This window comes from Podarcis cretensis, assembly GCF_951804945.1.
Source record: "Podarcis cretensis genome assembly, chromosome: 6".
Lineage (NCBI taxonomy): Eukaryota > Metazoa > Chordata > Lepidosauria > Squamata > Lacertidae > Podarcis > Podarcis cretensis.
Window position 1 is genome coordinate 25,982,653 of NC_137175.1, and position 25,520 is coordinate 26,008,172.

At 42.8% G+C, this 25,520-nt stretch overlaps 1 long non-coding RNA gene across 1 annotated transcript in view; it reads right to left on the reverse strand.

Moving 5' to 3' along the window:
- LOC307218157 overlaps positions 1-24,420 on the reverse strand; it is a 59,789-nt gene extending 35,369 nt beyond the window's left edge. The window contains exons 1-2 of the long non-coding RNA XR_013839834.1: positions 24,384-24,420; positions 15,060-15,189 (exon numbers count right to left, since the gene is read on the reverse strand). This is a non-coding gene — a long non-coding RNA (uncharacterized lncRNA). The remainder of the gene's footprint in view (positions 1-15,059; positions 15,190-24,383) is intronic.
- Positions 24,421-25,520: the final 1,100 nt, after the last annotated feature.

Below are 25,520 nucleotides of genomic sequence, written 5' to 3' on the forward strand. Positions count from 1 at the left end.
GAAGAAAAGCAGCAGTTAACACTGTTGACAGGCTCAAGGAACACCTTGAAGCATTTGTGATTATGGTAAGCCTATCGTTTCCCATTGCTTTTCAAATCCTCACAGTCAGGATGACCTCTCTGTCTACAGCCTTCAAGGAAGACTTCCAAGATGCCATTCATGGGGAACCAGCTGCATTCACTTCTCATCGTTGATCTTCTGAACAAGTCTCAGCCCACATACTTTTCACAATATGATTTTGTCTCCATGCAAATAAGATTCCATATGCTGCAAATGTTATTATTACTAGGGACAGTCCCTATTTTCTACTCCTTGTCCCAGCTAAATCATTTTTCCTGTTCTGTATCTATTTATGCTTAAAATTAAACAACTTGCAGTCCAATACTACCAGGCCAGGTTCAAGTCTCTGTATTAATTAACAATGTCCTGAAGAACTTGGGCCCAGGATATCTCAGGCTCTTCCTGATCCCATATACTGATGTATTTGGGAGAGTCACTGTTAGTGGCCCCCATGGCTCAGATGCACAGCTAATCTCTATAAGGAGCCATGCAGTCAATATTCTGGACCCAATTTTGTAGAACTCCCTTCTAGCTGAGGTCAGACAGGACCCTCTCTGGTGAACTTCCTGTGCTTACTAAACTTGTTTTTCATAGATTCATTTATGATGATGACGACGACGACGACGACGACGATGATGATGCCCATCTTGCTGGATTGCCCCATCCACTCTGGGCAGCTCTTAACAAAAAATAGTAAAAACATTTTATTCCAGCAACCTTTCTAACGGCGCTCTAATTTTATAATGTTACCTTATTATTAAATCAGCCCTGAGTGCTCACTGGAAGGACAGATCCTGAAGCTGAGACTCCAATACTTCGGCCGCCTCATGAGAAGAGAAGACTCCCTGGAAAAGACCCTGATGTTGGGAAAGATGGAGGGCACAAGGAGAAGGGGACGACAGAGGACGAGATGGTTGGACAGTGTTCTTGAAGCTACCAACATGAGTTTAACCAAACTGCAGGAGGCAGTGGAAGACAGGAGTGGCTGGCATGCTCTGGTCCATGGGGTCACGAAGAGTCGGACACAACTAAACAACTAAACAGCAACAACAACTTTTTGTTCTCATTGTATTGGGTCTCCTATACACCACTTTGAGATGACTGTGGTTAAGCAGCATACAAATTGTTGAAATAAAAACACAGAAAATAAACTACATGCATGTGTCGATATTCCGGATTCCACAATCCTCTGCTTAATTAAGTATGGACAGAGAAGAGCAGAAGAGGAGACTTGTCCACCACTTCTAACCAAGATTCTCACTGGCAAATGGTCAGCAGGAAAATTGCAATTTATATAAAACTTTTTAGTTGCCATTCCACTAAGAAATGCCAGTTGGAGGAAGAAACGGCAAAGACGGCAGGACATGGCACACACATGGATTAGAGCTATGGATTGACTCCAGATCCAATCCAGATGTGGCTTGGCAACATCTTGGGTACAGAATTGGCTCTGGTAAAGAGAGCAGCAGTTGTGAATATGTGGCTTCAGTGCATTGCCTCTGATAATGTTGCTGTTCGGTTTAAATGAACATTTACAAAAACAAATACCTTGTAAATGTGTGTGATTTAAACTTGTGGTTTCCACACAAGTTTACACAATCATAGTTTAAGCCATGGCATGTTGTACATAAATCATTATTATGCCAACACAGTGGGAGGTTTACTTGCCAAGCAGTGTTAGGCTTGGCTAAGGCAATATTATCCAGTGATATGGGGCCAATGTTTAGGTTTTGTTAAAATAAGCTGTTTCCAAAACTTAAGGACATTCAGAATATGCACCCAAAATTACAATTTAAACTATATATATATATATTTAATGAATAGTGCTTGAGTTTAAGGGATTACATTACCACTGGAAAATGAAATGCATTGGAAACTGGCTAAGGACAAACATGAAATGTGAAATTTGCTACGTTTATACTGGCTGGGCTGAATGAAAGTTGAAGCGGGGAGGGCGGGAGTGTGTGTTTAATGTGAATGGGGAAAAGAAAACAAGCCAGAAAATAGGATGGGGTTTAAAACAAACATTGGGGAATACCTACAAAATGGCAATCAAAAAGTAAATCAGCATGAGTTAAACAAGCAAAAGGCAACAGCAAGGAACTGTGAAAAGGCAAAAAACCATAGGCAAAAGAGAATAAGTTTATATATAAAAAAACAGAAGTGGATACTAAATGTTGCAAATCACTCAACTCTTCCCTTTTACTCCCTGTGCAGTCATTGACTGCATGCCTATATAAAAAATACAAGAGCCAGTAACATACAGCAAAAGCTCTGAGGTTCCTCACCCATTTGCATTATGCAGGATTGTGATGTTAGGAGCCTATTTATAAAAGATGAAGGAATAAGTTTTAGCAGAAAGTTTCCTTGGAGGTCCTCCTCAAGGTCCCTCTTTTATCAGTGTTATGGCAAAGGGCTACCCAAGACATGTTTTCTCAGTGGTGGGGCAGGTGTTAAGGAAGGTTCATTCCCACCCCCTTTCTGCAGATCTTTAGATGCAGGGCAAAGGCAGTGCTTTTCAGCTTTGGAGACTCTGAATTTGGCATTTGTGGTCTTGGTAGTTCCCTGCTGTTGAATTTCTCACATTCCTGTCATATTTTGTACTTACTTTGTTTTATCTTGGCTTTAACTGTTAATGTTATATTAACAGATATGCAGACACCTAGTCATCCTGGAGAACTGAAAGTTTGCTCTGAGAGCCAAACTAGATGGTTAGGTTTGTCATTTATTATGAGAGTTCCTCATTCACACATAAGGATGTAAGAACACAAAGTTTTCCATTCCACCTTGTGTTTATTGCATGCGGAACTGGTGCTGTTCCACTGCAGTTCATCTTCCACCAACAGCTATGTTATTTGTCTCGCTATCTGCTGTGGCAAATGCATGTAACTTGCATAACTTATGTACTTTATGTAATTAATTAATTACATAATTTAAATTGTCATTGTATTATTCCACTCCATTCATTTCAATGCAAAGGAAACACAGTGCCAATGGTAGGGGTGGGACCATAATAAATTATATATCATTTACAGACTGAATGCAGCAACAACAGTGAATGCCAATTACAGTCACTGGCTTTATTCCATTCCAGTTTTCATTCCCATTTCTGATTGTGTTGGAATTCTCCAAAACCCTTATTTACACATAAAGCAGGATGTGGAGATTGAATATTATGGCAAAAGGGAATACTCAGATGACACAAGCTCAACCCTCTTTGCTCTTATTTTTCCACAGCACATCACTCCACAATATTTTCTCCCAGTCCAACTATTTTCAGGTGTAAGAGCCAGGTGGGTGAAAGGTACTTTGGGAGATGTGTCAGAGGCTTCTAAGGTGCTAGGTTATGTGTTCCGTTCCCCTCACCTTTATATCCCTTTTGATGTAAAAAAATAGACCCATTGAAACCTTCTATATATGTGAATGGGAAAGACACATGAACAACAGTCACAGCTGACCAAGCTATGTCCAGTTTGACCCTCGGAAGCCAGGATGTGTCTCTGTTGCCAAAGTTGTTCTGTTTTCATTTTTTGTTCTCACGGTTCCTGAGAAAATCTTGACGTGTGTGAAATGTTTTCCCTTAACCAAAAATTTCCAAACTCAACCACCAGAGCAATAAGTTGCTGTTATTATAGGGAACTTTTGTTGCCACTAAGGCACTGCAGCACAGGGAAGTCCTGGAGAGGGGAACTTCCACCGTCAACTCTGTGGGCAGAAAATGAACAGGCTTAAGACCGCTTTACTCTGTGCTGAATTGTGACCTTGTAATTTATGAGATAAGTGCCAGATATTAAGCGATTGCCAAGGCCATTTCAGCACCAAATTTCTGGTAGGACAGCCCCCTCCATTAAAAAAGGAAGAAGCCTATCTTGAGTTTATGTATTCCTCTACTCCTATTTTAAGTTTGAAGACCAGTCCTTTGTTCTTGTTACACCATTACATTTTGCAAAGAATTATTTCCAAAGCTCCCATGCAGCAGGGGATAAGGATGTCGCCTCAGAGAGACAACAGGGCTGTTTAAACAGCAGCCACCTCCTCCTGGATTTTACTACAGGCAGGGCCTAGTTTGGTTGGCAAGGCAGGCAAAGAACAGGTCAACAAACTCCTCAGCTGCAAGTTAGTTTGTCAAACCCTCTTTACGGCAGCATGACTTTACAAGTTAATGCGAGTGTTTGCCGCTGTGTCAATAGCCCCTATTGTGAGCATTTGTAACACAAGATTTATAGTAAAGCTTGCAACAGTACTCTCTCTACCCCCCTCCCCACTTCCCCCAACATAATGAGCATTTATTCACCATTCCTAGGTCTATGAGCAAAAGCCCTGACAAGTAATTATTGACACATTGTGTGGAAATGAAAGTGGTGGGCGAGCTGCTGTTTTTTGAACACCAGCGTGGGTAGTGGGGAGGGCGGGCCCATGTCAAAAGAGTGACAGCCTTGGTGCCCAACACTGTCAAAGGCAACACTGAGTCACACTGTTCTATGCTCCTGACTGTATTTGTGCTCCCTGTCACCGGGGTATGACATGCCAAAACAGAAGGGGTGCTCCTTTTCTCATGCTAATGTCTTGTAATGACAGCTTTCGGATCCCCCGGGCTGTGTTAGCACTCAACAAGTCAAGGTGTGACAGGTACTAGACCCTATTGTCTGTCTACTTCCTTAGCCAAGAATTTTATGTACAGTGTTACTTATGAGAGGGTTGTTGCTATGCTAGTACCAGTGAAATGACTGATTCACACAACCACTTGTGGCACATCAGGTCGATCAAGTAAATCTAGGGTAGACAATTCATGCCCCTGGTAAAGTAATCTTCTGAATTCTTCACCATACTTCAAGATTGCAGCTTAGTCAGCATGCTTTTGAACCCCTTTCAAATGGGTGGATGTGTAACTTTGGAAATTCTGGAGATTGACTGTATTGCTGCTGTCAGGAGCAAGTCAGCAATAACCCACAAGGTGTCAGTAAAGTTAACTCTTTATTCAAAGAAACAAACAGCTCAGGCCTAGTGAGCACAACAACTATTCCCAGTGGATCTTGCCCTAATGAGGCAATTGTGAGGACTGGATTTCCCTGCCTTCCCACAGCCCTTCTCCTTTGGTTCCTTTTCAAGCAATCTGAGGTTCATTCATTTTGCCTGACTCTGCTCTGCTATCTTCATACCTTTGAGGGTTCTGGGTGACAGAGGAGGGGAGGGGGGAGCTGGTCACAGCAAGAGGGGGAGAACCCCTGGCTTCTTCAGCAGCCTACCTCATCTGTGCCTCTGGGCCCCCCTCCTCTTCAGCCTCCACTTCTGCCTCTGATTATGGACTGCTCTCTGCCACCATCTCTTCCTGCTCACTAAACCATGTTACCTCTGCAGTTTCCGATCCCTCCTCCTCCCTGTCTCCTCTCTCTCCTTCCCCTGACCCCTCATTATCATCCCACCACCAACACCCTCACGCTGAGCCTTCGTCGCTGATGGTGCCTCCCCCACTCTTCAACATTCAACAAGTTCATGACAATTGTAATTGTAGAGCATCTGTTGTGCATATGCAAAAGGACCCAGGTTCAAAATCCCAGCATCTCCAGGTAGGCTTGGGAAAGACTCCTGCCTAAAACTCAGAAAAGCCAGTGCTGAGCTACATAGATTAATGGCTTGATTCAGTATAAGGCAGCTTCCTATGTTCCTTGGTTCTCATGTACAGTTTGTGTTCATGGTGTAGTACTTGAACTCCGTTTTGCTAGGAGAAGAAAAGCAACCTATGTCATGACTTCAGATATGCAGAGTGGGTTATTGTCTTCCTATAGAAGGAATATAACAAGAAAATCATTACTCCAGTACCACCTAATAATTATTTTTTTAAAAATTATTTTTTATTAACCAGCCAATCAAATCAAATCACATCACATCACATAAATTCCGAATTACAAAGCCAAATTTTAAATTTTGTTGGGAGGACCCATATTTCAATATCCAAAGGGGGATTCTGATCATCTTCTTGCTACTGCGTTAATGTCCAAATCAGTCCAAATCAATCCAAACAGAGTTCATAATTCTATCCAGTCTTATCTTGCTGTTTCCACATCACATCTTGTTCATATATTTTCTCTTTTTTCTTTATGATCTCTTCTGATAGTCTCCTTAAGCCGATAAACACCAATAATAATCCTGTGTGAATTTTTCCGTTCTTCCAATCCTCAAATCGAGATGGTTTCCATATACCATCGCCTTCATAGATAACATCGCTCTTTCCATCATTAATCTCGCAAAACTGTCGCTCTTAAGTTCCACTGAGGAGTTTCACCCACAATATAAAAACAGCTCTATTTCTCTATTTCTCCTCTCAGACTTAAGTCTTCCGACAGAACTTCCCAATATGGCGACAGAATTTTTAACTGCATCATTCCAAAGCTCTTATACATTCCATGCTCTTCTTAAAACATGCTTTGGTTCGAAGGTTTATCTCCACACAGCCTTAAATCCACAGCTTAAGTCCTTAAAACGACATTTCTGACTCGTGAGGGGAGGGGATTCTTGTTTAATCACATAAGGAAAGAAAGGAAAGTTTTTTTCCCTCCCCCATCAGTCATTTGCCATACCGAGTCTTGGCGTATCTTCTCATGATTTCTCTTGTTCCTCCGACTCGTCTTATTTTATCAGAGATCTCTTCTGTTAGCAGTCTTTACTCCCCCTTCTTCCTTGAGATATGTGCATTCCTTCATCCAAATTGTTTCTTTTGAAGTTCTTGCAGCTAGTGGCGTGGATCAGGGACGGCGTCCAGGAGCACCAGAATCCCACAGGAGGGCTTTGTGCCTAGTGCCCCCATCACCACAAATTCAGGGATGGTATAGGGCACAGCAGGCAAGGCAGTCCCCCCCCCACCATCCTGAGGGGGGTAGGGAGGCTAATTACTCCCATCATAGCCTCCAAATTACCTCGTGTGGGTTGGAGAGATGTTATTGTCAGCCATATTCCAATGCGCACCCTTGTGGCCCCCCAGTACCACCTAATAATTAAGTCCAGTACCATCTAGTGACTAAAACTGGGAAAGGGTACAGGAAGTCAGAAGGCCAGAACAGGCCCACCAACCTCCTACCATATTTTTAATGGCTGCTGTGAAGCATTATTTGCCAGTCTTCCTCCTTCCTTGGACATCTGTCACCTTTGGAAGACACACTGATCATCACCACTTTGGATCCCATTGACACTCACAAGTCCCTTCCAAATCAAGGAAGTAGCGGGGAACTTCACAGAAACCATTGCAGGCAAGCAAACAGCACAAAACTTCACCACAAGCACAAGTAACTTGAAGCAACTAAAACCATTGAAATTTTGATGTGGTTTGTGTGTAGAGCAGGAGGGAGAGTGGGAGGGGAACCTGATTTTTGCTAGTTAGAAGAGGAGGAGATGTGACTGGAAGATGAATTGGTTACAGTTTGAATAGTAGCATTTAAATGGCAAATTCTTGAAATGCACACACACACACACACACACACACACTTTGTGTGTTTAAATAGAAAACCGGTGAAATTTTGATGCAGTTTTTCTATATGAGAGATGGGAGTGCTGCTGAACAAAGAGAAGAGTCAAATTTGTTGCTCTGTTTACTTTTCCCTCTGGTCCCACTGACCTCTATAATGCAACTCCTGAAAGGTCACAGGACAATGCTGCCCTCGGGCTGAAAAGGGTTCCGCACCTCTGGATTAAACTATCCACACATAATCCATGCATGCAGTCTGTTCAGAACCCTGTGGAGAGTTGGAAAGCACCATTGCTTTCCAATCTGAATTGTAATGAAAAAACGTGGGCTTCTAAAACCCAAAACATGGGGAATGCTCTCAAACTGAATTTGGAAATGTTGAAACTAGAACCCGGGGCTTTGGTTTCAAACAGGAAAAAATATTTATCTTTCAGAAACAAAAACCAGTGATACAAATATAATTCAAATTGATGTTACAGTCTAGCTTGACTTCATTTTTTAAAAACAATAAGTGAAGGATAGCATGAGAGGTGCAAAAGCAATGTCCCTATCCTTTCTACATGCTCATTTGAAAGACACATTTGATTTGACATTTTCCATAACAAAAGATCATTTTCATATATATGGCTTTCCTCTCTCTCTCCCTCTCCCTCTCCCTCTCCCTCCCTCTCTCCCTCTCTCTCTCTCTCTCTCTCTCTCTCTCTCTCTCTCTGTGTGTGTGTGTGTGTGTGTATGTTAGATTAACTCAGAATGTTTTGTTAGGATAAACTCATGTATTTCAATAAAACATTTTCTAGAACAAACTCTGCTTACGTTACACTATATATTTCAAAAACTTGATGGTTGCCAATCTCAGCCTAGGAGACTATTGGTGCACAAACAATGAACTCTGTTAGAAAACAATTAATTAGCCTTGCAAAAACCAGAAAGTGATACAGGTCAGATAAGGGTTTTGTTGGCAGAATGTTAAAGAAGCTTGCAACAACTGTTTGTGCTTTGTTTGGGTCTACCTAGTTCTCTCCCCCCCCTCCCACCGCCGCCGCCTTCCCTCCCTCCTTCTTCTTGACTGTTTCAGGAGTACTGTACTATGTTCAACTCAAATATAAACCACTCATATTTTGTTCTTCATACGTGGGTGAAAAGGATCTAGAGGAGGCCTCCAAGTCATTTATAGCAGTTACAGTTTCAACCTTTTGTGGCTGAAAGTTCAAACTAGGCTTGGAGAAGGTTACAATTCCCGGTTCTTCTCTGAACCTTTTCCAGACAATCCAAATGCCAAAAGTAAGCAAAAGGAGCCTAGTAATCTTGCCAGAAGTATCTTTCTGTGATTTATGGAACTTCCTGCTTCTCCTCAGGCAAAACCAGGAAGTCAGAAATAGTGGTTTGGTGTTTTTTTTAACTATTAAAAGTCTTTAAATGCTAAAATGTTCATAGATTCAGCCTTAGAGTGAACTTTTTGGTCTGGTTTTGTTTTATTTGTGCGTTATCAGCAATTGGGCGATTATTATAACATTATCCAAGTGGTGTGTCCTTCATATGACAATCAATAGTTTAATATTGATTTTAAAATATATAAACCATGATGGAAGGCAAAGGGATCTAAACGGTGGCCCTACAGTTGTTGCTTTCATAAAGACTCCAACTGCCATCAGTTAAGATGAGAGTTCTAGTCAAGTAAAATTTGAAAAGCCACAGGTGAGATACCCATGTGGTCCTTATTTAGTATATGTGAGAGATATTCCTGGGAATGGCTGGCCACCTATACAACACCAAAAAAGAAGACAAGGGAAGTCACATATTTACATATTCTAATTTATATTCAGTATTCCTGAAGGAGCGTCTCCACCCCCATCGTTCAGCCTGGACACTTAGGTCCAGCTCTGAGGGCCTTCTGGCAGTTCCCTCACTGTGAGAAGCGAAGTTACAGTGAACCAGGCAAGAGGGCCTTCTCGGTAGTGGTGCCCGCCCTGTGAAACGCCCTCCCATCAGATGTCAAGGAAATAAACAACTATCTGACTTTTAGAAGACATTTGAAGGCAGTCCTGTTTAGGGAAGTTTTTAATGTCTGATGTTTTATTGTATTTTTAATATTTTGTTGGAAGCTGCCCAGAGTGACTGGGGAAACCCAGTCAGATGGGTGGGGATATAAATTATTATTATTATTATTATTATTATTATTATTATTATGGATCAGCTCATTTTTTGAAAGAATTACTGTATCTTAAATAGAAATTCCCACTATGGTGAGATGTAAAAGTTATCAGGTAACTTGTGTGACTGCTCAGTTTGCTCTCCAAGTAGGTAAAAAAGGTAAAGGACCCTTGGGCAGTTAAGTCCAGTCAAAGGTGACGATGGGGTGTGGAACTCATCTCACTTTTCAGGCCAAGGGAGCTGGCATTTGTCCACGGACAGCTTTCCGAGTCATGTGGCCAGCATGACTAAACCGCTACTGGTGCAACGGAACACCGTGATGGAAGCCAGGGCACACGGAAATGCCGTTTACCTTCCCACCACAGTGGTACTTATTTATCTACTTGCACTGGTGTGCTTTCAAATTGCTAGGTTGGCAGGAGCTGGGACTGAAGAATGGGAGCTCACCCCGTTGCGCTGATTCAAACTGCCAACTTTGACCGGCAGTCCCAAGAGGCTCAGTGATTTAGACCGCAGCGCCACCCATTCTGTTGACAAGCAAATTCAAGAACCCTGCTCTCTTTCCTTGTCTGGGCAGACCCTCAAACAGAGTTCAAATAGAGTATTGTGTAAAGTAGGACACGTGCTATTTTGCTCTGGACATCCCTTCACATGGACAGCTATGCTTGTTGGCTGTCCAACCCATGCTATTCCTTGTAAGCTGTGTTGATGGCTGGGAGTGACCACATGTCTAAGCAACCTAAGCATGCATACAGAAGCAGTGAGCATTTTAAAGGGCCAAATGCCATGTATATTCTTCAAGTAGATTGGGCATGAACACAGCCCAACATTTGTCTAACAAAAAGACCCATGGAAACCTCCAGTTCATGCAGCTGGAATACTGCTATAAAACATCAACTCACTTTATCAAAAAGGAATAGGAAATGTACCGTACTTCCTACTCAAACCCCAAACTGACAGATTCTGCTTTTTGTCTAGGTGTCAGCTCTTCAAATACAAAAAGGCCAGGCTCACTCCCTCCTCACTCACCCCTCTTTCCCTAGGCTCTGCACTAGCCCTAGCCCTACTGATCTTGCAATATAGCTAGCTACTACCCAGAAGTCATTCTCATCCATCACTCTGGCTAACAATGACAGTCTCCTGCCGGACTGGTTCTTACTGCTCTGGCTCCGTTGATGTCACTGACAATAGACAGACACATTTGTCATAATTATGGGGCGGGGGGAACCTCCATTAATTGGAAAGCATGTTGCTTGGCCTTAAGTCAGCACAGCTATCGATGTCAGATCAGTGTGCAGGAACCCCCTGGGGAGTTTGTGTCCAAGAGGAAATGGAACAGCTTCCAAGAAGCCAAAGCAGCTGCACCCTGTCAGCTTGATGAAAAGCAATCTTCTTCAACAATAGACTCCAAGCATTTGTCCTCCTGTAGAGACATTACAAGTGGGATGTCCTTCAGCTCTGTGTTTGTATATCTCATGCCTGCCAGTTCTGGGACCTTTCACATCAATCAGTATCATGGTTTTAACTGAGTTCTGGTAGAGAGAGAATCTAGGGCCAAGACGTTCCAAAAAGCTTTGAGAAAAACAACAACACATAGTTGTGTTTGGCACCTGGAGCATTGGAAGGATGGATATGAATGAGTTGGGCAGATCTTCTCGAGGACTAATGCCTTCAGCTGAAAGAAGAAATTGTGCTGGCAATAAGGCAGCTGGTAAAAAGTATGACAACCTGGTGACACCATCCTGTTGATAATCACAAGTGTCAGAGAGAGCTAGGCCTTCAGTTAGCTGTGTTGTGATCTTAACAAAGTTGCTAATAAGTTAGCATTAAAGTCAAGCTGCCCACGTGTTCTCTTGGAACTTTTTGGAGGGTTTAAAAACCTAGCTCCAGTGATCAATTGGAGCCCAGGTAGCAAAGATCCTTGATTTCTTTGGGAGAAAATTGGCATATGACTTACAATGTCCCAAGGCTCTCTGCTTTTGAAACTCAACTCCAAATCCTTCTCACAAACAACACAGCCTCAATTCCCTTCCTTTAGGGAGAGTAGAGGCAGCTTTAACTGCAGAGTAGAAGCTTATTGGAAATGTAAAATGAATACCTAATAGCAGGGCTATTTAGGAGAGCAATTCAGAGCTGCCGAAAGCTGATTTATATCAGTCCATTGATTACTTGTTGGAGACTTACAGAATCCTGAATTTTTGATGGAGTTTTACTAGCACTACTTTTATTGTTTCTGTTGTGCTATAGAGCAATTTTATCATCAAGGCCTCCTCCTCCCCCCCTTCCCATATCCTATCCAAGTGGTACATGGACACTTAGAGCATTTTTTTCACCACAGTGAAACACTTTAACAAAAGAAATGCAAAAGTATCCTTTCAGCTTTTAAAAACAGAATTTCCAAGGAAAAACAGGCAAGAAAAGATCTGAGCATTTACTATTTTGGACTCATATTATAGTTGCATGGAGTATATTTGAAGAAAGGGTTGTTACCCAACACAAATAAGAAGCCCTGTCTATTCTCTTCAACTTCGGCTTGGCTAGTGGGCAGGACCTGCCACTTGAAACATCACAGCATATTTTTAAAATACAGGAGGAAAGTTCTTATACTATTTTTCTGGGGCTCACACTGACCACAATAAAATCTGACATGTATGCAATGAGTTGCATTGGATCCTGAGGTCTTGTGAATGGGTGCTCACAAAACGTCCCACTCATGGGAAACAATTGTATCGGCCTTTCTTGCCATTTATTCTTTCCCCTGAAGATCCCTGAAAATCTGCTCTAGAGTCTGGAGGGTTGGAGGTAGTGGTGGATGAATCTCTAAGTTTTGTTTCCCCTCAGTTTCTAATTTTTTGAATCTCAAATTCAGTTCTCCGCATTACCACATGTTGGTGAATAATTATTTCAAAAAGTCTTAAGACAATTCATCAGTGAACGTCTAATATGCATTTGATTATATGCAATTTTGCCTAATATGCAAATTTATGCAAAACAATACAGTGGTACCTCGGTTTAAGAACAGTCCGGTTTAAGAATGATTTGATTTACAAACTCTGCAAAACCAGAAATAGTGTCTTGGTTTGAGAACTTTGCCTTGGTCTAAGAACAGAATCCGAACAGTGGAAGGGCACTGGCGGCGGGAGGCCTCATTAGGGAAAGCGCACCTCGGTTTAAGAACGGATTTGGTTTAAGAATAGACTTCCGGAATGGATTAAGTTCATAAACCGAGGTGCCACTGCATTGCCAAATATGTAGTTGGACTCCAATTCCCATCACCCCTGACCATGTTGCCTGGCGCTAATGGGAGCTGGAGCCCAACAATTTCTGGAGCACTGCAGGTACCCCACAAAGTGTGGATGTTTAGTCCTGTTTCTTTGTCCTCAGAGTATGTAAAAATAAAAAAAACTTAATGCACCAGCCCCCCACATGTTCCTGTAAGGGCCATTGTGGGGGAAGATAAAGCATCTAAGTTTGCAACTTAGCCGGGAGGTAACCTTGAAAATGAGCTAAGAAGTACTTCATGCTTTCAGGCCATCCAAAGTAAAGAATAAGGCCCACATTTACAAAGAGAGTGAAGTCAAAATGCCTGACAGCACACTGAAATAAAGGTTAGGCCTTTTATAGGAGTAAGACAGAAGCAGATCAGTCAAGGGTTAACAACATCAAAGTTGTTACAGCTCTTTATGACTGCAAAACCAGTACAAAGCAAAGGGGGAGCAGAGAAAACAAAGGCTTCAAGGTGTCAGCAAAATAATAAAGAAACAACAACCAAATGAGAGGGATCAAAGAGTCCTGGCCTATAGCCCAGGCAAGGCACAGGAGCACAAGGACATGCTTTGCTCAGCTCCGTAGAATCACTCTTGAAAAAGTTTCCTTTGATGGTGGCAAGGGGTGGGAGGAGGTAAACAAAAGCAGCAGAATTCGAATGAAAGACACTCTCCTCTCTCAAAACCACTTCCTCTGGAGAAGTACTCTGAGCTATGCAGAGCAGGTTGGGCTCCTTAAGCAAATTATCTTCATTGATTTTCCCTGCTTCCTGCTTTTGCAGCAGTTTTATTTTTCCACAGCTGTTTAGCTTTGGGGTATCACATTTTTTCTGTTTTGAAAGGGGGAGTTAATGGGGTCTAGAGACCACAAGGACTTAAGAGTAATTGCTCCTTTGCATTTGCAGGTAAGACTCCAGAGGAGCTTCCATATAGCATCTGTTTGCAGCAAGATGTCCCTAGTCCTAAGATTTATTTTTTAAAGACAGTGCTGTCTGCTCCTTCATATGTGCTGCAGTCCAAGGGTGTGTTTTTAGGGGGAGGTGGAAACTCAGAGAAGCTTAATGGGTTTGTAATCCTGTGCCAAGCAATAGGACCCAACATATTTCATGGCTGAGCAGATAATACTCCTCAGACATCTCCCAACAGGGTTGCCAACTTTTGAATCTGGCTCTGTAGCTACTCACTTTGCAGCAATGAGCAGGTTAAACTTCTCATTTATCTTCATGCCATGAAAAGCTTCATGGGCTAATTCTGTACAGGGGCTAGATGCAGAAGAGGACAGGTGGTCCTGTATCTCCAGTAGGTGATTGATTAATTGTGTAATTTCTATCCTGCTTAATATATTAGAAACATCTCTAAGCAGTGCAGAGAAAACTGAAGCAACATGAGAGAACTTACTTTTTTTTTACAAAAATACAAAAATGACATATAAAAACGCTACTAATATATACAAATCAATATCAATTCATTTTCCTTTGGACACACCCTCCCTCTCAGCCACTGGGTTCTGACTCTGGGTCTAAACAAACACTCAGCTACCCACAAAGTCACACAACAAGAAGAGTGCTTGGAAACAGCAGTAAAGGTAAAGGTACCTCTGACCGTTAGGTCCAGTCGCGGATGACTCTGGGGTTGCGCGCTCGTATTGCTCTATAGGCCGAGGGAGCCAGCGTTTGTCTGCAGGCAGCTTCCGGGTCATGTGGCCAGCATGACTAAGCTGCTTCTGGCGAACCAGAGCAGTGCACAGAAATGCCGTTTACCTTCCTGCTGAAGCGGTACCTATTTATCTACTTGCACTTTGATGTGCTTTCGAACTGCTAGGTGGGCAGGAACAGGGACCGAGCAACGGAAGCTCGCCCCATCGCGGGGATTCAAATTGCCGACATTCTGATTGGCAAGCCCTAGGCTCAACAAGAAGAGTTCTTGGAAACAACAGACACCACCCTAATGTTCACTCTATTAGGGTAGCTTTTTTGGCAAAATTGCAAGGTAGCTGGTACTTCCTCAGGCTGCCCACACCTGTGTCCCAATCAGCTGCACTCTCCCCACCCAGTTCCGGATGCAGCAGGGCTGTTAAGTTTTCCAAGGGGTCCAAAGGATTAAAAAAGGGTCCATCTACTCACAGCTCTTTCTTCACCCTCTGCCCTTGCCGCTGCTTCCTCCTCCAATTGCATTTGTTTGCATCCGTCGACCTCAGGAGACAATGGAATAATGTGCCTTTTGGGATAAAGTCCAACTGTGGGAGAGCTGTAGCTGTAGAGACCAATATGGGAGAGAGATATTTTGTTTCAGTTGGGGAAGATGAAGGCGTCCACTTTTGCTATTACAGATGCACCAGCGTGTTTCTTCTCTCTGATACACAGCCTGTCTGCCTCCAGGCACTGCGGTCGTCTACAAGAGAGTCCCATATGGCAGGGTTAGTGTTGCCAGTCTTCATGTCACATTTGCAGACATCCTTGTAATGCAGAGTTGGTTGTGAGGAGGGATTTTGGGTGTGGATTGCATGACAAGCTATAACTGCAGAATTTCCCTCTTGTACCCAGCTCTGAAAGGTATGGGAACCCTCTCCTTTCTTGCATCTGGCCACTCTGTGATTGCCAAATATGCTATTAAATGCACAATAACAAGCCAGGCCACTTTTACTCATGAGCTGTCAATGCTTCTCACAATGTTTCTGAAGTTTTTAAAAATAACCATCTAGTTTAAAAAAGGCTGACTACAGAGTCAAATGCCTTGTGAGTATAAAGTTTTGGCTCCCAAACACCGCAAACCCAGAAATGGGTGTTCCAGTTTGCAAACATGCTTTGGAACCTGAATCTCCGACGCGGCTTCTGATTGGCTGCAGGAGCTTCTTGCAGCCAATCAGAAGCTACACCTTGGTTCTGAACGTTTTGGAAGTCGAACGGACTTCCAGAACGGATTCTGTTCGACTTCCGAGGTACGACTGTACTCTAAATAAAATAAATTCAGTTATATAAATAAAATATTTATTATTTATACTCGGAGCCCAGGCATCATGAAATGATTCTAGGGTAGGTCACAAAATTAAAACAGGTACAATGGAAGATTAAAACAAAATCATAAAACTAAGCAGTGAAAACAGCAGCACAAACATAAGAGGTGTTTCTTTGGATTGTGGCTACTAGCTAGTATCTATTCAACAGATACATATATTAAATTCAGTATCAGTAGTGATGATGAAAGTCTCTTCCCCTCCCCTCACAACCACCGCCATCCTTCCTATTGTGTCATGTGCAAAGAGACAAGCCCACAAAAAAGTTGCCAACCAGCCAACAACAGCCTGCTGGTCTGCTTCTGTCCCTTTAGCCGAGGTTTCACCAGCAGAAATCAGCAGATGAAGCTTTTCAAAGCTAAACCCGATCCCCTGCTCAAACTGCTGTTAGAGAGAAAGCTACAGTGGCTGGCTGAAAAATGGGCAACCCCAGTCCGCAGCAGCCTATTATCTTTCATAATCTTCCAATGCTTTTTTCCAAGAACTAAAGCTGAGACAAACAGAAACGAGGGGGGATATCTGACTGTAACAATATAGTGCAATGGTGGGAAATATCCTTCTCTCCCCCGCCCCTCTGCCTCTCCCCTTTGCCCACTAGCCAACTCCTTTTATCTTTCATTTGTCAATATTGCCCTCCAACTGATGGAGTCTTCACTCCCCTGCTTCCTCTTTCTCCTTACCCTTCCACCCACCCACACAGATTCTGCCCTCTGAACTGAGGCAATGATCCATTCCCTGTGATTAAATTAGTGTAAGTAATAAGATATCATAGAACTGATTGATTTCCCCAGCAATGGTTATTAACCAGCTCAATTCAGAGGCAAGCAGGGCTATTATTCTAAACATTGATTCCAGAACAGGACTGCAGGAGAGATTTTCAAATGCCACGAATAACCGGAACACAAACCTCTATATGAGCCATAAGCAAAGGATGGGCTACTTCTTTCTTCTACTGCATGTGTTGTCAGCATCCAGCTCCCATCAGCCCCAGCCAGTATTGCCAATGGTCGGGGAGGGTGGGAGGTGCAATCCAGCAACACCCAGAGAGTCGCAGGCTCCCCATCCCTGCTTTGCAGGAACTACACTGAAGAAACATTGACTGTGTACCCACCATACATTTAAAGTGCATGTACCCAATCCTGGGAACTGTAGTATTTAAGGGTGCTGAGAACTGTAACTCTGTGAGGAATAAACTACAGTTCCTATGATTCTTGTTTTTGGGTGGGGTTTAAAATGTACATTCGATGTATGGTGTGTGCTGTGTGCACAGCCTGTTTCTGAGTTTGATGACTACCAGAGGCAAACAGAGTACTGGGGGGTGTCATAAATTGGCGCATATGGGCCATTGCACATTAAGGGGTGTGAGACCCATCAGCTGGCTGAATGTGAAGCCCAGCTGATGCACCTGTGAGATTAGAGACATTGAAAAATTCATGATCAACAACCAACATCCAGGCTGTTAGAACCACAGCATAGATCTACAGAAGGAAAACCAACTTGGTCGCTATGTCAAAGAGGCAGGTCTAGAAGTGTACTAGTTCTTGAGACCAAGAGATTAAAAACAGCCATAAGCTTAGTGATTAGAAATGTCCACACATCACTGATCTGGGCCCAAGACAGTACAAACTTGTTTCAGTACACACACAACATACACCATTGCCTGTTTTGAACAATTGACACACACACACACACACACACACAGACAGACAAAATACATTTTCTGTTTTGAAAAGTTTGGGATTGATTGGGATCCTTGAGCTGTTTTTACTTCCTTTTGTTTAAGCATCTTACCTTTCTGGCTTGCTGAGTTGTATCCGTAGACAGGCAAGAAAGTATGACGTTGCATATATAAATTTTACACAAGTGTCTTTCAGGCTAGGAATGGGTGAATCTGTCAATTTTGTTTTTTCTCAGATTCTCATTTTTTCAATCAAGATCTGTTCTCCATATTTCGAGATCAGTTTGCAATATTTTTTTTTTTTACTAAAACAAGTTGTCATGAAAATTCATCAGCAATTTTGTACAAAGTTCTCCTAAGATATGCAATTTAACCTAATAGGCACACTTCTGTTCAGCAAGTTTCTCTACTATAACACATTTTTGTATGTTGCTTTCATGAATATATGCACTTGCTGCACACTTTACCCTAGTGTGTGCATTTTTATATGCAATATTTTACTGGCAAAATGAACTACAAAATTCAGAGAACTGAAAATTTTGACGAATGACTTCAGTCTTTCTGGTCCAGGATCAGTGTTTTGATTATCAGAGGCCTAAATTGTTTACTGGCTCCTATAAATCATATCCATGAGATCTCATTGTTCCTGATTTATTGTGATGCTTTCCCCAGCTACCAATCAAAATCCACACCATGTTGTCTCCTCCTTCCTGTCCATAGGAAGTACCAGCATGCACTAAGGAACTATGGGGCATGCAGATCTTAAGACAGTATGCCATACCAGGTGGCACACCTTTCTCTTTCTCAAGCTTCAATTCCTAGAGCAGAGCTGGAGAACTTGCAGCTGTTATTGGAATACAAATCCCATCAGTCCCAGTCAGCATGGACCAACGGGAGAGACCAACTGGTGTGACTTAACAACCACCCTGTTAAAAAGTGGGTCCCTGTGATGGGGGCAGCCAATGTGATGCCTCCAAATGGTATTAGATAGCAGCTCTCATCAGCCCTAACCCTAACCATGGCCAATGGTCAGGGATGGTGGGAATTATAGTCTAGTAACCATAGGGGGTGCTGTATTGGCCACCCCGGTCTCTGAGACTGGATCCCGAGATCAGCCCCCTGAAACAAAGAAACTATCCCTGAAGTTGAGAGAGAAAAGGAGCCATGCACTGAAGTAATTAGAAACACTAAGTGGTAATACATTCCCCTAGCTGTACATTTGTAGCTCCATCAGCGGCTATTCCCTTCCCATCCAATATCATTCTCTTTTCCCTTCCCCGCCCCATTCTGGAATTCAAAATGAAATGCATTTTGCTTTAAAGAATCTCTGAGAGTATGTGCATGCCTATGGGACTTTTTCAAGTCACTTATTTGTCTGAATGCCATTGATTTTCCTCCTAATTGATATTCACTATGCTAATTTCCCTCACAAATCTCACACACTATTGATCAAAAAGTAATAAACTCTCCAGCAAACAAAACAAGCATTATTGCAATGTTGGGAAAACATCATTTAATATCAATACCATATTTACAATTATCTTTAACCCAAATTTCACCTGTGATGCAATGCATAATCAAAAGCAGAGGGCTAGAGACATAATGTTTGTGTGTTTGTGTGTTTTAAAGTCTTTTGCTGGACTATATCATATTGTTCAGTAAATGGAGGGCTGGACTAGGACAAATGTAAGTAACCCTTTATGTAACATATACCATGATGTTATAAACCAATATTACACTAATCAGTCTCCCCATTTTTCTTTTTTTAGGCCAACAACCATAATTTTGGAGCTTTGTGGCAAAGGGCCACATTGATGGTCAGCCACCCCTCTGGGGGCCACATGGCAATGGCGGGCATGCCTAATATATGTTTACCCTGGCCACAAACAAGACACACACATTTACCATTCATACATACCACTCATGCACACTCTCCCCACATGTAGCAAACCCATCTTATATGGAGGCACACAACTCTCTCTCTTCCACACCATCACATGTAGGCACACTCATAGAAACACACTATCCATTCTTCTTTTCCGTTCTCTCTCTCACACACAGGCACACCCACAGCTATCTCATGCTGTCTCTGCATGCTCTACAAAGTCACACCGCTGGGATGGCGGGGGGTGGGGTGGAAGGGCAACATTGCTTTTCACTTTTCACAAAATGATCTGTGAAGATTAAGAAGTCAGAGTTTCCTGGAACAAAGCAAACATGATTGCAATGTTGGGAAAACATCGTTTAATATCAATACCAGCTCTGCAGTGGGGTGGAGGGAAATGCTGCCTTTTACTCTTCATCTTTAAAGAGAAACGCTCTATCTCCCTAATCTCTGCACTGCGGTGCTCAGTGTTGAGATTCTGAGAGGAAGCCTTCTGCCTGCTCTTTAAAGAGCAATTGCCTCACCATGTCTCCACATATTCTTGAACGGAGTTACTGTGGGGACACCACTGACCTTGGCCACAGAGCCTGTCTTTTTTGTGCAAGGAATGTGGCTTGGTAACATGGTTCAAACCTGGCCAGTGTCTGATATGTGAGGGGTTCTAACTTGAAGAGGTTCCAGGCACTTACCAGTTTCCTTGGAATAAGAGACTGTGGTGTCTTTATGATATATGATGTATTTCTTGTATGATATATTTACTTATATATACAACCTGAGCCTACGATGGAGGGGCTCACAGCATTAACACTCCAATAAGTTCTTGCTTCTCCCATAGTCACAGCCTTGGATTCAAGCAGAAATCAGGCATGGCTCTGTCTCTCAGCTGCCCAGCCTGTAGCTTCTAGCTTGCACACCTCAGCTGCTGGTCTTTCTAACTAACAGACAACTGAGGTAGTGGCACCACTCATTTGTACTCTGGCACAGAGCCACTTCCTGTTTTACCTTAACAACCATACATGAATTATTACCAATAAACTTCCAGGCTATTCCCGAAATTCTGGATCCAGGAATTGGAAAGAACTCAGAAATACAGCCTTCCTTCCCACCCCCAACCTCACTACCAACTCACAACATTATTAACAGTTAGTGTCAAGGTGCCATTAAACATCTCATTATTAGAGAAGACTAACATGGCTTTCATTTTGTACAGAAAAATCAAGTCTCTTTTTATCTTTATCCATGCACTGAAATGCCTCCTTTTTCACTTATTACATATATAACGTTATACATTGTAGTTTGCACAGGATTTTGGAGCCAGCTCTCCCCTTCTTGCTGTCTACAAAGTTCTGGATAACTGTTCTTGACTTTTCCATCCTCTACTTTCAAACTCTTCCACCTAAATTCCCCCATCTGCAACCACATTCGCTTTGAAAGAAACACTCAGCTAAAGAGACCGGGGTGGTGGTGGGGAATTCTTCAAGCTACATGTCACCAAGTGTGATAAACACAGAAATCTGTACCGTGGGTGGATTTGCAAAAGAGAAGCTATTGAGTGTGGCCTGCCATTCAACTCTGCACCTGGCAGAGAGTGAAAACAATCCCAGCTAGCCAACCAAAATAAAAGGCTAAAGCAGGAGTGGAATCAGCATTCTCCAGGCAACTCTCGCTACAGCCCTCCTAAAGTATGGAGAAGCCCACATATGCTGAGAAGCCAGGTTTCTGTCACTATCCAAAGCAGCCCACATATGTGTGTGTGGCTTATTGGATGTATCTCTTTGCAAATGGGAATCATAACTGCAAATGAAGTTGGAATAGGACAATTCCCTTGAAATACGAACACAGAGCAGTGTTTCTCGGATTTTATGAAATCTCACACCTCCTCCAAGCTTTAAACTAGATATTCCATGTTCCTGCTCAAGTTATAAATTGCTTACATCTACATCAGGAAGAGACAACGTGGTGCCCACCAGATGTTGTTGGAATGGAAGGCCATGCTGGCTGGATTTTGTGGGAGCTGGAGTCCAGAAACATCTGGAATACACCCCGCTGGTTGCCGCTGTCCAACACTGCTCCAATACAGGCACACCTTTGCCACATCTACCTCATTTTGCCTTTCGCTGCATTCCCTTCATCTGCAGCCTGAGGGAACCAGTTCCAGAGAAGAGGCACACACAATCCCAGTCCCCCCTTTCAGGGAGGAGTAAGATGCACATTTGGGACTCTAGGTCCAAACTGCTTATATAAGAATTACCAGAAAAGCAGTGCTTCCACCACTGGCATTTCTGCACACTTTCCCGTCTGATTGCCAATAGGCATATGCTTTCTTCAGGGATTTGTGGTAGTACATGTGAATGGGGCATGTGGGAGTTAGCTCTGCCCTCTCTAGACTGGCCACACTCCTAAGTCAATGCACAATCAACAAATGGGTTCAAAAAGTCCATTCATCACCACATGAATGGTATCCATGATAAGGATATGAATGTTGCATGCAATGAAGGTGAACACCTTCAGACTCAGGCAACTGCATGTTGGCTTGAGCATGTGGCCAGGATGTGTGGTATCATAATGGAGGTACAGCTACCAAAGCATGTTTCCTTCATACGCACTGCTGTGAACACTTAAGAGGCTTCCTCAGTGCTCACATTCAAAATTTACGTGTGTGTGTGTGAGTGAGGTAGGTCAAACTTACCTAGAAATCATAGTCATCCAAATCATAGTCATCCAGATTTTGTCATTACTCCATCTCCATGCAGAGCAGAGGTGCCGAGATCTGTGGGACATGGGGGGGTGCTTGTTGTGTGTATGTGACATAACATGTGCAACACACATACATAGGGAGGAGGCCGCAAGGCCTGGGGAGGCCCTCCGCCACCACAGTGAGGCCTAGCAGGGCCTGCTCCTTAAGATTGGAAGGACTCAGTCCCTGTCCCTGCATACTTTGTGGTGGGGGCATAGAGTTGGAGTCTATGGTGAAGAAAAAAGCTTTGCCTTCACTGCCAAGAGTGAAAGACTATTTTAAACCTCTTACTGCTTATGCCTTAAACATTTCAGGGGCACCCACATGCTTGTTGAGCATTCAATATAACAAAATGAATATTGCCAAAGAGCATCTTATACTGTGATGTGTTTAGGATGATCTTACAACAGGAAAAGAGAAGAGTAGAGCTTGGATATTCCATCCTCCATGCTCTTTTAGACAATTTTTGACACCCTCATACCGAAGATTAAAATTTAACAATCCCACCTGGTCTTGGTTGAGTCTTTGATCACCCCCCCCCCCTTTATATCCAATTTTTGGTTCTTGCTGAAAAAATGCAGGAAAGATGCGCTTCTGAAATTAAATAAGTATATCATAGCATATTACAAAAATAAGTTCTGAAAACAACACTAGCTCTTTCTGGAAGAAGTGCCTTGATGATCATGATGAAAAATTCATTTGTCTCAAAGAGTTAAATTTTACCACCTTCATTCTCAACCTTGATCCAATGGATGTAACTAATGGTTGTTCCAAAGACCACATTTCTTTTCCCAACCAGCTAGATTACACTGGAAGCCAGTTTTATATACCCAGCACACTGCAGTCTAGCTAAAAAGTTAACTTCCGTGTAGTTTAATAGCACGAAATGTTCTGAAATCTCAGCCCAAGTTACAAAAGGCTGCCTACTATTATTTTGTTCTTAGCGTACTAGGAAATGAAGTGTGTGGGTTTTGGATTTGAGGATCCAGGCCATCTGCTAAACCTATTGGAGGGTTTCTGTGAATTCTAATTTACTGTCAATTTAAAAATAGCCTTGACATTACCCTGTCATTTTCTGTAAATTATATATTATTTTGCTTGCCATTTTTAAATATTATAGCTCTTCTCCTCTGGTTTAATTTAGACTCCTTATCAAATACAGCTCCCCCATCATAGAAACCAATATTCTTCTCCCCTCCCCACCCCCACTACAATTGTGTGTTAATAGCTATTAAGCAGCTAATGCACTTGGAAGTTGGAGAAAGCACCAAGGAGAGGCGGGGAGCAGCTCTCCTGTTAAGACTGAACATGAAGTGCTTGGAAATATTTGAAACTTGGCTGTAATCCTCAAACCACTTGCTCTGGCACAGTTGAAGAGGGTGCTCCAGGATAAGTGATTTGATGACTGCCGTTTCTACAGCGATGGAGAAAGGCCACGTTTATACTGAAGGGGTGGCATAAGTTAATTGCTCAATTATCCCACGATCGCATGCCAGCCTTTGGCATACTGCTGCTGCACTTTCCAAGCAGAGAGCCCTACAGCTGATATAAAATAAATATGCATTATAATGAGTTTGCAGCAATTAATGTGCTGCAGCCTCTCCCAGCGCCAGATGCACACCCTCATCACCGGTCAGTGGGCGCCGAATTTGGAGCACAGAGCAGAAGCCAATATAGTACTCAGCCAGCCAAAGGTGAAATTGTTAGTTTGAGTGGTCACACAACTGAAACAGATCAATGGAGGCAGAGGAGCACTTAGAGAGAACATTCTCCCTCTCCTTTCCATGTCTCAGAACACATGTGATAATGCTTCAGAAGCAGCTATATTTCTGGCCAACTCACAGGTTTTATTGTTCCTTGAAAAGCTATTGCTGTAACTCGCATGCCAAAGGCACAAATCTCCTTGCCTCAAAAAGAAAAAGAGTTGCTTTAGCAATAATATTGCTAAAAATATATATATTAAAATGTATACGGCGGATTATGCTCTTGGGATTAGACAAATTCAATGGTTACTAGTCATTGTGACTATATATTACCTGCAGCATCAGAGACAATGTGCCTTGGGATACCAGTTCCTGGGTAACATGAGCAGAAGAGTGTTGTCACACAGATTGTTAAAAAAAACCTCACTTACATAACACAAATGGAGTCCAGAGGGAAAAGCCTTGATTACTGAAGAAGCTGAACAATCCAGTGCATAATGAACAGGCCTTGCACACAACACGGAGATAACATACAGAGGAAAAACTTCCTCAGAACTACACAACCAATCGAAGCGTATGTTATCTCAATGAGCTTCATGCTAAGCAACACCCACACCCACACACCCTCTTGGGTAGTTGACTGACACTGAGAACAGAATTAACAATTAAGTTACACATTGAATTTTCTCTGCTGATGTCCTGTTATTTTCACTGAGTAAACAGGAGCCTTGCCAGAAGCACCACCAATGGGGCAACAACCAAAGCAGTACCCAGGGCTGGTCCAAGCGTCAGTTCAAGCACACAAAGTCCATAACAAAGAGTCAGGTGAGAAGCAAAGTCAGATAAGTTCAAGGCTACATTTGGCATAGGCAGGGGATCCAATAACAGGCAGGGCACAGAGGTGGTACATAGACAATGTACAGAGCTGCATCAGCAGCTATTCCAGCCAGGTACTGGGGGGCTTTTTGCTGGAGCTGCTGGAAGCACACCCCAAATTCAGCCTCCTATCCCTTCTTTCCAGATGTCTCCTTTAGGAGTCCTTGCCTGTAGTCAAGCACTTCTCTGGATGGGGCAGGTTTCCATGAGACATTTCCGGACAGCCCTTTCTCAGCCTTGTCACATGATCCTGGGCCCTTGCCCACAGATGGAGCCTGTCCTAGGACTGGTCTGAGGCCGTATCCTCCTAGCTCTTCTCTGAGGAGGACTGTGATGTCACAGGACTGTGATAAGTTTTTTTCTTTTTCACCCTCACACAATCTGTTGGAAATTTCTGCCTCCAAAGAATATTCAGTTAACCCCCCCCCCCCCCAGCATCACACAATTTCACCACCTACAAATAGCCACCTACAAATAGCCTGGAGAATTTTGGGATGCCATTTTAACAAGTAACTACCTTAAGCCACTAAGCACAATAATCACTGTGTGAAACTTATGGAGCATGTTTATATCTCTGGGTAATGTGCACACAATATAGGCCCATCCACAATTCTGGTTTTCCTGGCAAGTTTCAATACGGAGAGCGAATAAAGGTAACAACACTTGAAGAGATCGTGTTCCTTTTCCATCTG